Here is a 14,460-nt window from a genome sequence, read left to right on the forward strand (position 1 = left end):
GACAGGATGTGATTACATGCTGCATTACAATGCGACTCATTACTGCTTATGGCGAATTAATTACATGCCTCTCAGCCGAACTAAATTAAAACCTGCTTGGTTGTGATACTCAACAGAAAGACTGATGAAAAAGGCTATATCTGATAATTAACTCTGTAAAAACTAAAGGTGGACAGAAAAGCTAAAGGTGCCATTAGTTAGTAACCAGAAAGTGACATTTGATAGCTGTCAGTCAATATCTTGTATTTTCACCCAAATGGTTAACGGACTGCACTTACTGTACGTAGTGCTTTAGTTTTATCAACTGTAGAAGCCACATTCACACACACATTCATACTCATACATGATATTTCAGTAACGGCTTGAGGGAACTTCTTCAAATTTGGCAAACGTTCATTTGGACTCAAGAATTAGAACTGATTAGATTTTGGTGGTCAAAGGTCAAAGGTCACTGTGACCTCACAAAACATGTATTCGGCCACAATTCACAAACTCACAAATTCATACTCCCAATTAACTCAAATGTTTATAAGGATGAAATGAAGTGGTAACATTTTTATATCCAAAAGGTCAAAGGTCAACTTCACTGTGACATCATAATGTTCTGTAAAAACACTTCTGGCCATTATTCGATGCTGTAACTCAGGAATGGGAGGTTGTCACCATATTTCCTGCAACTTGGCTGGTTGGTGGAGGGATACAACCATGACCTGGTAATTCTAGTTGTTTTAGTACTAATTTGGAGGCATATGTTTGTTGCCACCTGATTAATATAAATTGAGTATTCACTCTTCTTTTAGCTCCTCTCTGGTCTCACCTCAGCTGCTAAATGCTCCACTGCGTCCACTAGCTAGTTGCTAACTTTGTCATTCTGTTGTTTGGTGCTGACCAGGTAGCCTCCTCTTGGTTTATCAGAGTTTGGTCACTGAAAACAGCTGCCTGCAGCTGGAAACAATGCCAATGAGACTGAGGGTGAATCAAAACACTACATTTCAGGCTGTGAAACCAAAAACAACATAAAATGCTCTGTTGAGCAGAGTTCGGTGATAATTCACAGTGGAATAGTCACTACAAGCAACCAATTCTGCATTATATGATCCATTCTTAATATAGAAATATGAATTTATAACTTTAGATAAGTTATAAATAAAGTCATTCCAGACCTTACCTCTCACGTCTACCTTCCTCTGTATCAGAGAGCATCTGTAACCAAGTGTTTTCAGTCAACTCACACTTTACAGCCTCATACAACAACATCAAATAGACTTCAGTGTCAACAAATTAGCTGCAAGTTCGCTGCCAAAATGACTCTGAAGTGTATGGTGTGCAGGTGACACTGAGGGCAAACACACATGTACCCATACATCAGTTTGACTGTCGATGAACTGCATGTAGCTAAGGTCAATAAATCGGCGTACTGTGAGTGTTTCAACAGTGGTACAGCAGAGCAATCAGCATAATGAGGGACACATCCTGGTAGCAATTTACCTTAAATTTGGTGTGTAACACATTTATGGCACTTAGTACAGTTAAGAGCTTCAGTGCGACTATAAAACGCTCATGAATACTCATGAATTATTTGTGGCATACCCTCAGGACAGTGTGCCAGTTTGAACAAAAATATTCAAAATAAGACTAAAATGAGTCCTGCTAATTGCCATTTTAACTTGAAAAACATATCCTAATACAGCGTTTATACGCCGTGGAGATGATTCTCACAGCTGTGTGTGACCTACTGTACCTAAACTCTTCAATGAGCTTTAATTATGTGTTTATCCACCAGGCTATTCAGGTGGAACATGGAGTGCAGTGAGAGGCAATTTAAAATAAAAGAATTCAAGTGATTGGTGATGAATAAATGAATAAAATAATGATTTGATAATAAAAACATTAGACTTAATGGATACCTTTATTCAAGTGACAAACACCTAAAAACACAATGAGTCCATATGTGTCAACATTAAATACATTAAATATAAAGTCAAAGATGAAAACCTAGTATATGGCTGGAAAGTGTATGGTCAATGTGTGAAATTGTGAAATGGAAAGTGGCTAAAGCCTCCAGGAAAAGTTGCTAAATGTCACCAATTGAGATAATTAGCTAGAGTCAGTGTTAGTCAGTTTCAGCCCTTTATCAATTTACATCTCTCCTCCTCTTTGTGCTCAGATATATAGCATTTTAATACTGACGAATTCCCAATAAAGCTATTCTCATTTACATGTTTTTCAGTTTCTGTTGTCAGACAGTGGAACAAGCATGAAATAGTGACTGAAATGTGCCCCATTAAGACGACATGTTAACCAGCAGTCACTTCCAAGCTGCTGCTCTGCTGCTGCTAAAATCCTGATTTTATAACCACGACGACATCTGACAAAATCACCAATCACACGAGTTAAAGACAAAGACTGTGCCGTGATTTCGGCTTTATTTAACCAAGTTAAGTCACACATCTTAAATGTAAAAATGCACTGTAATCAACAGAACATTGTTTTAAGTTGTAGCCGAGATCCCAAAGATATCAAATATGTCAGGATGGATTTTGGATACCTTCATTGAAAAGCTGTAAAAAGCTGTTACAAAATATACATTTAATTTTAAAAACCTCAGTTACTTTACAGTAAATAAAAGAAGAAAGCGAAGTGTTTGTCAGGGGCTACTTGTAAGTTTACTCTGCCGGGTGGTGGTGATTGCAGCTTGACAAGAACTTCCGTCATCGTGGCGTTTACAAGACAAGAGGTTATAATACGCCCTCTGAGCAATGCTTTGTCTTCAGGGCAGACTGGAGGCTACAGTGAGTTGCCATTGGAAAGTGACAAGACGGGCTGCGCTAGCTGTTAGCATGCTATCGTCAGTTGAAAGAACGACGTGATAGAGACAAGAGTTAATGTTGCTGTTGCTTTCCACCTCTGGAGGCAGGAAAGAAGTTTGATGCTGAATTCGCAATAAAGAAACAGCTGTTAATGCTAATGTTAGCTATGTAGCAATAATGAAACTTACAGATAGCTGCTTTAATCAATACACAAAGAAATGTTGTATAATTGCAGTTTTAATATCAGACTATTAGATGTTTAGTGTTTTAGAGGTTATTAAACATACTGAATACACTCATGAGTGTCCCATTAGTTTCTGGCCTTTGAGAAAGATGAAGCCTCCTCCTCTTTGTTTGTCTCACAGGAGCAAAGAAGACGAGGCGTGCTCATTTTTCACACCAGTGTAGCAGAAACACAGGCTTTCCATCTAAATCTGTATCCATCTCTTTGTGTGCTTTGCCAACCCAGCCAGTGGTACACTGCTGTGAAGGCAGAGCCTGTTCCTGCTGAATTGTACACGCTTTCTCCAAGATTAAAGACTTTTTTTTATTTTTTATTTCCATAGCAACTAGAGCATCAAATTTGGTTTGGAGATATCAAATTGAAAACAACATAAGAATGAAATACAAACACAACATATGTAGCTACTGTGTGTGAACTCTGCTTACAGCAAGAGAAGCTTTGAGCGATGCCTCCACAAGGCTGTTGTTGCATCATTGGCTTTATTCAAAAGTATCAAGAAGAATTTGTAGTAAGTGTGCGGAGCCTCCCATTTTGTTTACAATGTGTTAATTGATGTTTTTTTTTTCCATTTTTCAATCCCATTACCTTTATTTTCTCTCTTACCAGACTCAGTGTGGATGTTAGAAAATGCAGCTAAACCATGTTTCATACTAGGACAAGACTCTTTCTTTAACATTAAACTCTTTAACTCTTTTAAAAATAATTTCTTTTAGCAATGTGTGCACATGTCAACTACAATATGGTTAAAATAAAAAGGTATTGCAGGTATTATGGGTACGATATGTTTAAGGTTAGGTAAAATTGTGGTTACATTTTTAAAGCAAACATTAAAGGTCTATTACAGGATCCTTTCACTGTTCCACACTCCTATTAAAGTTGCTCTCCAGAGACATGTTTTTAAACTATGCTACTTTCACATCTGGACCAACCAACAGTCAGAATCTGCCTAGGTGTATGGGCCAGACTTGGACCTGGGCAGATGTTTGGCCAGAAGTTTAATTTTGTAATATCAAAATGCAAAGACTCAGCAACATGTATGAGTTTGTTGTGACATATCAGAACGGTTAGCACAGTTAGCATCTTTTGTTTATGTTGTGTTAGCTTGTAACTGGCAGTTACTGACAGTGTTAGTGGTTGTGCTAATGCTAACTCTCTCCCTCTGTACTGATAAGGTTTCAGGTTTATTTAGCCCCGCCCCCCGTCCCCACCCGTTGACAGGATTGGTTCCTTAGGTTTGTGGCGTATGAAACTTCTGGCTGCTTGAATCTGTTTTTATGAGACTGTCATTGGTTCACTGGTGTTGACTGTTTGATATTATTTATTATATAAAAAACACCATATGGATGTTAAAAGGTTAAACTCTTCTCTTCATCCTCCACACCTTTACTTATAGGACACATTTGCTGCAGTGGCATTGCACACTGGCACTGTGCGTAAATAGATACTGAGCTCCCCTAACTGATTGCTCATTTGTTCACACTTTTCATAACTGCTTTCACTGCGTCCTGCCCTGATATCCTCTTTTTACAGCAAATTACTCAAACAGCAAAAAAAGAAAAAGACATTTTATTGTGACTGTAGAATTTCTTCCCCTCTGGCTTGAACGTCCTGTTGCATTCTTTGACAGGGAATCATTTTATAGTTGCTGTGAGATAGATTGCGGCCATGTCAGTACCAGCAAACATGCTCTGCTTACATCGATTTAAATTGGTCTGTCTTGGATGACTTGTGTGGAGCTCCAAAGGGGAGGTCGAGTTTCCGCTGAAAAATTCTTCACAGGAAAGACACAGTGCATCAGTACAAACCAGGCAGCATACGGACATGAATATTACTCAGGATATTTATCTACCATAAACTGTGCATAATGGATATGCATCATATGCAAAAGATGTACTGAATTTCCATATATGAAATCTATATAACATAATATGTCAAAATGATATATGAAACCTATTAGAAGTTGGAACAGTTTCATATATTGACATATATGTCTAGCCTATACACATATGTATGTTTATGTATGTATGCTTATATTGTAGACATATGTTCTATAAATATATATATTCATCCCAAAGCCTGTCAATATATGTTGATATTATAAACAGTAGGGTCCAAAAGTCTGAGACATATTTGAAATTAATAAGAAAGACATTTATAAACATATAGATTTTCATATTTAGTTTTAATACAATTTAGAAAAACATTAAGTGTAGTATAGTATATAGTATAGTATATATATCTATGTTGTTTAATATAAATTAAATATTCTATGTATTGTGAACATATACTGTATTCTCGCAACATGTATAAAAATTCATCATAGATATTTTTAATATATGAACATAAACACAATGGGTATTTCATATATGTTAACTTATATCTTCATATCCTAAGGATGTATATATGTGATAATAAGAGGTGACATATATGACAACATCACTCTTGATATAGAGACATGTCATATGTTACATTTATGTATGGAGATCTTAATATTCAGTATATTTAGTGAAGTAAATTCAAAAAAAGTAATGAAGAGAAACACGTTTCAGTTCAAATATCTTTGGATGTTTGGCAGACATTTTCAGGAAAATCTTAATTTATTAAAATGGACAGTAGAAGATTTGATTCCCAAACTAATGAGTTTAATCTACATAAATAAAGGAATAAATTCTGTCATTTGACACAATATTTGTGTTAATATTTGCATGCATACTCTGTGACCCTCCAGTCATTGTTTCTGTCCTTTCCCGTACAGTGAGTTGAGGGTTTTTGTCCGTGTTATGTGAGGAAAACATTCAGAATCCGTTGCAGTGAGAAGAGTGTGCAGTGACTTTATAGTTTGACTCGGTTAGGGACTTCCTTGCAGGAGAATATATCTGCCTCTCTACCACAGACACAATGTTCCTCTTCCATCCATCACTTCAGTTTCAAACCGCTGATGTTCCCTGTCTTGTCCTCACATAATCCTTTAGCGATGCCAAGATGTGTTTTTCTCACTTTTCATGTAAGACGCATGTATTTGCATTTTATAACACTGTGCCCTTTTTGTGAACATTTCAGAAGCCCCACACTGTTGGACTTCATGGCACAGCTTTGTGGTTGCAAGGCAGGCGGCAAAGTTATTACACCGCCATACCTTCATTCATCAATTTGATACGACTGGTGCATATCCCATCCGGCACTTCAGGGTGCACTGCATGGTCCTGTTCGAGAGCACAAACAGAGTCTTGCGCTGCGTAACAGCTGTTGGCCGAGATAATAGGGTCAAAGAAGTGCAGTAATGATAATGTGTTTAAGTTTGTTTAACGTGCACATATAACTGAGTCAAGCTGCAGTCCGTGCAGGGATTAAAGGCAGGCAGTGGTGATGGTATTAATGCTGCATCCTCTGAAGCAACGTCTTATTTCTCAAAGTTTTTAGTATTGATTATTCATGATTGTATTCCTGTCTTTGTTTTTGATCTCCTGCCAGACTGCTGTTATTCCTACCGTGTTTTCCCGAGTTTAAATGCTCAGCTTGTTCCACTGTGTTTTACTGTTCTGAGAGTTGCTCTCTGCTACTTATGAGTTGCTGTATTTTGCCTTTTATTGTTATGGTCTATTAATAATTAATCTATTTTGAAGCACTCTAGCTGCGTGTAGAAACTGCCAGTGAATCAAATGAATCACTAACTTCATCATCGCAGGGCGTGGTGTGATTTTTACTGTTTTCTTCTTCCTGAGATGAGGGATGTGACTGTGTAGAACCCTGTGAAGTAGGTAAATATTAATGTTGCAGACCCCATATTAAACTTTACTGTTTATTTTATGTTGTTTTGTGCAGTTTGGCAAGTGTGCTGTGAGCATATTGAGCATGTGTGGGGTCCAGTCTTTGTACAGTAAAATCTGTTTGCATCACTATAAGAAGCCTTATTTGTGTTTTTTTTATTCATGTTTCAGCCCATTTACTACAAGTCAGATATGCTTTACATTACTGCTGACCACTTTCCACAACATCCCCTGGTTTATAGATCTGAGATGTTTTCCCCACCTCTGAGGCAGCCAGTGGGTTTGCATTGCATTTGCATTTCTGTAAGGTGTGAAAATCAGTTTGCGAGGCCTTGAAACTTGTTTAAATAACTGTGCATAATCTATTCTAGTTGAAATCGTGTCTGCTTTAATGTTTATACGAGTTATTGTTGTGTTGTAACACGGCGCAGATTTTTAAAATCAGTTTGCGCTCGACAAATATGTAACGACGGCGAGAGCAGAGATGAATTTCACTGCAAGTTGATTCTCAGACTGTAAAGACATGAATGGATGGGGAGTAAGTGCCTTATTCATGCGTCAGTGCTGATGAGCCTGTGTCAGTGTTCACTGAGAGAAGACTGAGTATCTATGTCTGGCTACACTTAAAAAGATGTGTATCATAGACAGATGAATATGTGCATCTACTGTTCATATCATGTATGAATGTGTGCATATATATATATATATATATATATTCTTATATCAAGAGTGATGTTGCCATAGATATCACTTATATATACTACTTATATATATTACTATCACATATACACATCCCCTGGATATATGAAGATATACATTTATAACATATATTAAATACCCATATTATATGTATGTATATTAAAAAAAAAAGTCTATATGATGAATGAACATGTTGTGACCATATATGTTAATGATATTTATTTATACAAGTTTATTAAAACACCATAAATATAAAAATCTATATGTTTATATATTTTTTTCTCATTAATTTTTTATTAATTTTAAATATGTCTCAGGCTTTTGGACCCATATACATACATACAACATATATCCACAATATAAACATACATACATAAACATACAGATTTGTATGGGCTAGACATATATGTCAACATATGACATTGTTCCAGTTTCTAATAGGTTTCATATATCATTTTGACATGTTATATATATTTCATATATGGAAATTCAATATATGCACATATATTACATCTGTGTGTGGGTATGCTGTACCTTTACACTAGGTGTCTGACTATTAAGTGGACCCTTTGCATTCCCACAAATTTGATAAACAATTTTATTCATTTATTTATCTTATTTTGTTTATTATCATCTATTACTGTTATTATTATCAGCTGTTTTTTTCTGTTTTGGGGGCTGGAGAACCTGAAGAGACAGAGGAAAAAAAAGAGTAAAAGTGTTTGTTTTGTTAAACACACTCATTCAAGAGGCGTTCTTTGGACTTCAGGGCAACAACAATTGCAAACACGAGTCAAAAATTCAAGGCTGTCTGAGTCCTGAGCATAAAAAAAAAAGTATTGAAGGTTGTTCAAGTAAAACACAAACACGGACATTTAAGTAGCACTTAAGGCATGATACAAATGTGGGGCTAGAAATGACAGATCGATGAGGCTGTGAATCACTGTGCCGTCATAATAACTGTATATGCAGCAAACTTTAACTGCTTAGAAAAGCTATGCATCAAATTTAAATTCAAAAGAAATTTCACATGGGAATATAGGCTCAAACCTAGACGAAGCACCTCCACTCACCATCTATAAAACAAAGTTATTTTTAAGTCCATCTCTCCCTCTAATGGACTCAGGGATGACGTCAGTGCTCTGACAGAATCAGGGTCATTGCTTTGGGTGGTTTTATAATGTCTTCCCATGAAATATCCCTCATTGGCAACATGTACGCCAAATTTATGTTCAGCAGTTCTCCCCTTTACTTTCCGTTTAGTCCTGACAACATAAACACATCCACAGGAGGAATCCAGGTGGTGAACCACAAAAGAGGTGTTGGTGCATTTAATGACTCCATTGATCACATTTACCTCGTTGATAAAGACATCAGTGAATATTTGGTCAGTTTGACATCGTCTTGCGGGCTGAAGTAAGTCTGTGCAACTATATACCTTCTGGGTCGTTCCTCATGTTATGTTTTAGTTGATAAAATGACACGACTAACTTTAACAGGAAAAGTGTTTTCTTAACAGCTCTCACTTTGGCAAGAGATTTGTGTGAAACTCAAGGAGATATTCCACCTGTTACCTTTTCCCTCCGTTTGGCTATGAACTGCAGATGGGAGCGTACAGGTTGCTTGCAGTATCTTCTCACTCACACATGAGGGAGATCTACTTCCCATAACCACTCGCTGACTACGTCATAGGTTACCCACAAGGCCGCTGCCCTCCAGGGGGCAAGCTGGGTCAGTAACACACTGCAAACTGCATTAAAAACCTGCAGCCATCAGCCTTCACAGCAGGAGTCTAGGGGTAAAGGAAGCAACATAGGCTGGTGTATGTTTTATTGTTTAATGAACCAAAAGTCAACTTAAACATCACAATAACAAACTGACAGGTCACAAAATCCACAACACAAAGAGAGCACAGAGAGGAGGCTAGGAGCAAAGGGCGAATCATAAACCAAATAAAACAAAACTGTTTCCTTATCTGAGTGTGAAATAAACGAAGGCAAACTGCGAGTGGTGCACGACCCACGTGTATGACAACAAAACAACAAACCTATTGCCCGTAGAACTCCCTGATCCCAAAACAAGTGCCAGCTCAAGCACAGGTGGGCGGTCCGTGGACATGTGGCATAACCTGCAGAGGAATCCCCCCGTTTGACAAGTGAGGTGATGGAAACTAAACTCAGTGTCTTCTTAATTGATGGTCAGGAAGTCCTACTGTAGTCTAATACGACAGCTCTAAAATAAATCCCACTCGTAACTTTCACAAAGCTCACAAGATGTTGATTCTGTTCTTACGGCCATGTTGGACGACTTCAGGCTGTCACAGAGAGCTGAAACAAACTCTTGGAAAAAGAAAAGAAGACACAAGTTTGCTCAAAGAGATTTGAGTGTTTCTGAATTATGAAGAAAATGTTGTCACGTGTCGAGCACACGAGGCTGCCGTAACAACAAAGGAGGGAAAAGCATTCTGTTCACAGCAGCGAGTGTTAATATGTGGGGGCCTCATTTGGTGACATTGACACCCAGAGCTGTGCGCCTTTCTTTTTTGGAAGGTAAAATAACGCTGCTGGGTAGGAGCGGGTGTTTACATCACACACTGCTGCACATAATGTCGGCCTCCAGGCCTATCTCTCCAGTGATTGAGCTGTTTCACTCCAAGGCCTGAAGTTTGGAATGACGGGCAGAGGGAAACCAGCGTCGAAGGCAGATGCTAAAACTGCGATAAGACCAACAAGGGCAGGGCAGATGCATAAATGGAACCGTATCAAGGAAAAAAAAAAAAAAAATAGCTGGTGGCACTTGCAGGGATGATTTGGAGCTCAGTACGAGCAGAAATGACCTTCAAATAGATAGAGACAAATTTGCACCTCCAGTTTTTTTTACCCTTATTTTACATGAGTTCTCATTATGCCATGCTGCAAAACACTGTCCCCTGAAGCGTGTATTATCTCCAGCTTGTCCAGTTGTGGCTCACGGTTACTACCTTTATTTATTTTCCATTTAGCTGCAGAACAAAAATGCTCCTTCAAAAGCAGCCTGCTTGAACCCAAAAAAAAAAAAAAAGATCCTGATTTGCTCCTCGCTAAAACATATTTCCCCCCCCCCTCCGCGTGTGAAAATGCAACCCTAGAGAGCTTCCTTTAGAGAGAGAAACTTTCTTTCTTGTTATTTCTAGTCATGTGTAGTTCAATATTACAATCATTACACATTATGCTACTCTGCTGCGCCGAGCCAGGACTGCACACAAAGCAGGAAGCGCCTAAACCTGCTCTGGGATTAAAAGCAAGCTTTGCATAGCTAAACAGTGAGATCCCTTGAAGCTGCCAGTCTTTTCACTGTGCCAGCCTCATAAATCAATACTAACATCAAATGTGACAGCTATAGATTTAACAACTTCGCCTGGATCTCAAAGACGAAAGTTGACTTCAGTGTAGTTACCTCACTTTCGTCTGCGGCGCCTCGCCCTAGCAAGATGCTATTGACTGTGTTGACTCAGTGTGAAGTGGAATTGCTATTCTTTCCTTAATCTTAGCTCTCTGCTGTTTTCTGAAATCATCAGCACTTATGGCACCTGCAGCCCCTTTTCTTAGGCTCCGGGGCTCTTAGTTAATATTATAAACACGTTATCTATTGGAAATCTCTTTCACACGCTCTTGCTCTCTCTCTCTCTCTCTCTCCCTCTTTCCCCGAACTTGAATCATCCTGTAATAAATACGGTGAGAGGGAACAGTCCAGCGGGAGGAGATGGAGGAGAGCAGGAAGAGATTACTCGAGCTGCTTGTAGAATTTTAAAGATCCATTATCTCAAACTGGCCTGATTTAATAAGCACTAGGGGACACTGGAGTATTAAATCTATCTGTGCTTTAATGAAAAATTCACCTAAATTATGTCGTTCTCAACTGAAAGTCTTCTTCTGGTTCAACAGCATACTGCATGAATAAGTCGAGGTAAATCAGGCTATAGGAGACACAGAGACATGAGAAATCTCCGCATCTGAGAAAAATGACTGATTTTCTTTGCTGATTCAGCCGAGTTGACGCATAGATGATTTTTTAAGGATGTGTTTTTTTTTTCATGTGTCTGTGTCAGCAAAGGTGGGGGGCCATAAAATAATTGCCCCAATCTTTTATGGTTGCCTGTGAGGAATCTTTTAATTTCTTTGCATCATTGACAAATCGTGCATCTCGTAGACTGTGAAACATTTAAATCATACACTTGTCAGACGAGCACTTCCACGCTGGCTGGTGCGCTGTCACGTCTTTTTCTTGCCTTATTCTTTCTCTGCCTTCAAATCCACGATATTACTGCAGAAGAGTGGACTGACTGTACGCCCACACTCCTCTGCATAAATGAAATAGTCCTGTTTTTAAGCCCCGTAGCTGACAGCTCATAAGCATGTGAATTTGCATCACAGGGCTGCATCCAAGTAAAGGGCGTAGCGTGCCATTTGAGAAGCGGCAGTTACTCAAATGTTGCTGTTTAATGTAGGAATAAAAAACCAATTTATCATCAAAACACTTTTAAAACAACACAGTTTACTTTTTTGTTGTCACTTGCGGCAGTGTATGGAAGTCCAGGGATGCCAGTGTTAAAATGGTGTCATTCAAATTATAATGTCACATTGTCCATTTGTGTGATCTTGGATGTTTTGGACGAGACGTGAGATGGACTTACCCGACCCAAACCAAAATGGACAGGAGGACAGTCAAACCTGGTCAGAACAGACAAGGATAATTCATCATAATTCAAAAATATGGTTGCCCAAATAGAGAGAGGACAATGGCAGTAGCATGATTCACCACCAATTTAAGATAATATATTCCTTTATTAGTCCCACAGTGGGGAAATGTGCAGTGTTGCAGCAGCAAATTGGACAGAAAAGCTGCAAAATGTCAATGTAAAATACTAGATGAATAGTAGACATTAATATAATATGTACAATTACATATTTAAATATAACCAAAAATGTGTTTACGATCAGGTAAAACAACAACAATAATAATATTACATGTAATTTTTCCTGCACTTTATTATTCAAGCTCTCCATCTTCATCAAAAAAAGACACTTCTTCTCTGATGATTATGATGCACTTCCTGTCTAATCCCAATACCCAAGTGGGTATTAGAGACAAATAGAGACAGTACCTGCAGTGTCTCTAATTGTCCCACTTGGGTATCGACAGACAGACCTGTGTTATTTAGTTAGTAGGAACCAATTGGACCGATAGCGGCTAACATGCATGCAATGCTAACAGCAGATTAGCACAGATTAAAATAGCTTCGTAGCCAAAAGCAAGACATGACAGTAATGTTACGTAACTTGCCACACACACACACACCTATTTAGACTGGGATAGTGGCGAACTTCAGCCTCTTGTGGCTGAAATGGGAATTACAACAACAAATCCTGACATTAAAAAAATTACATCACCTACAGCAAAACTTTTTCTTTTCCACCTGTTTTCAAATATAAAAACAAAATAGCAGGAAACTGTAGAGAGGTTCTGGCAAAAACCTGATCTTTTTGTTCTTACGTCTGTATATGACTATCATTGCATCTTGATAATATTTTACTAAGTTTGATGTGTGCAGTACGTGTAAATCATTTTGTCTGTGGTTGTGATACATTCATAGTCCTGAGTCTCTTCTTCAGGAGCCAGAATGAGACGTGATTTTCTATTTATTATCTAGAAACCTGCTGCAGGCTCCGTGTCTTCTTTACCTGCCAGCAAAGTGAGTCTACTCTCCAGATTGCACGGAGCCTGTTTCAGCCTGTAATGGGTTTAGAGGACATCCTAGCAGTGTAGCCAGTAGCTGCGTCACAGACTTTGAACTATCTAATCAAAAACATCCAGTTGTCTTTAACCTCGAGACCTGCCTCTCTGAAGTACGTCGGCTCTGTCTCCTCATGTGCAGGATTACATACAGCTCACAAAAGAGGAGGAAGGTGTCACATCCATTTTTGTCCTGGAAACCTGAACTTGCTTGTGAGCCATCCTGTACTTCCCTGCATATTGTATTTATTTATTTATTTATTTTTTTCTGTTGAACAGTTATGAGTTGTAACCACTCCTGAGATATTCAAAGCCTGCCACTCGAATACTGATGCCTCATCTGCCCAATAAGCTGTGAATGAAACAAAAGTGACACTTCATCTTCTGGTACATGAATTTCCTCTATTCGTTTTATCTGTTTATGATTCCCCATACACTTCTTTTGATGCTGGTAATAGAGGGCTAAGCTTCCTTCATCCCAATTCATCTCTCAGCTCGGATATACAAAATTATTGCAACATATTTTATCAGGTTGGCGTCCATTATTACAGGGAAACGGGGAGTTACTCAAACCCCTCTGATGGTGTATACGCTTAGATTGAATAGTCAGGGTTTTACCACCATGGCTATATTTCATGAGTGAAATTACATTGAACTGCTGTAATGTTATTACGTCCGCTCTGATTGCCTTGACTTGCTGAAGTGCACTTAAATCAACTGCAGCCTTTATATAGATAATTCAAAAAAACAAAAAACAAAACTCATGCATGAGAAAGTGTGCTTTATTATTATTTTTTAATTTCTTTGGTTATCAGTGTTTCATTTCCACACTTATTATTTTTCTTTATTACGAAGCTAATTAAAGCCCGATAATGTCACAATGGGTGAGAGAATTCAAATGTTAATGGACAAATCTTTGGAACAGACCAACTGTATGATGCATAAAATGACAAGGGAAATAAAAATAAATTAAAGCGGCCCCCTCGAGTGGGCTGGTGTTTGTGTGTGTGAGTTGTAGAATGACAAAGAGAAACGGACAGATTGTCCATGGTGAGTTACTTACTCCAACACTCACACACAGCTTCGCTTAAGTAGCTGGATCTGAATAATCTGGAATGATTAAAATGTCTCGGAGAGATAATCTGAAATAATGAATGTAATAACGTGT

This window comes from Seriola dumerili, unplaced genomic scaffold (assembly GCF_002260705.1).
Source record: "Seriola dumerili isolate Sdu_G_001 unplaced genomic scaffold, Sdu_1.0 BDQW01000011.1, whole genome shotgun sequence".
Lineage (NCBI taxonomy): Eukaryota > Metazoa > Chordata > Actinopteri > Carangiformes > Carangidae > Seriola > Seriola dumerili.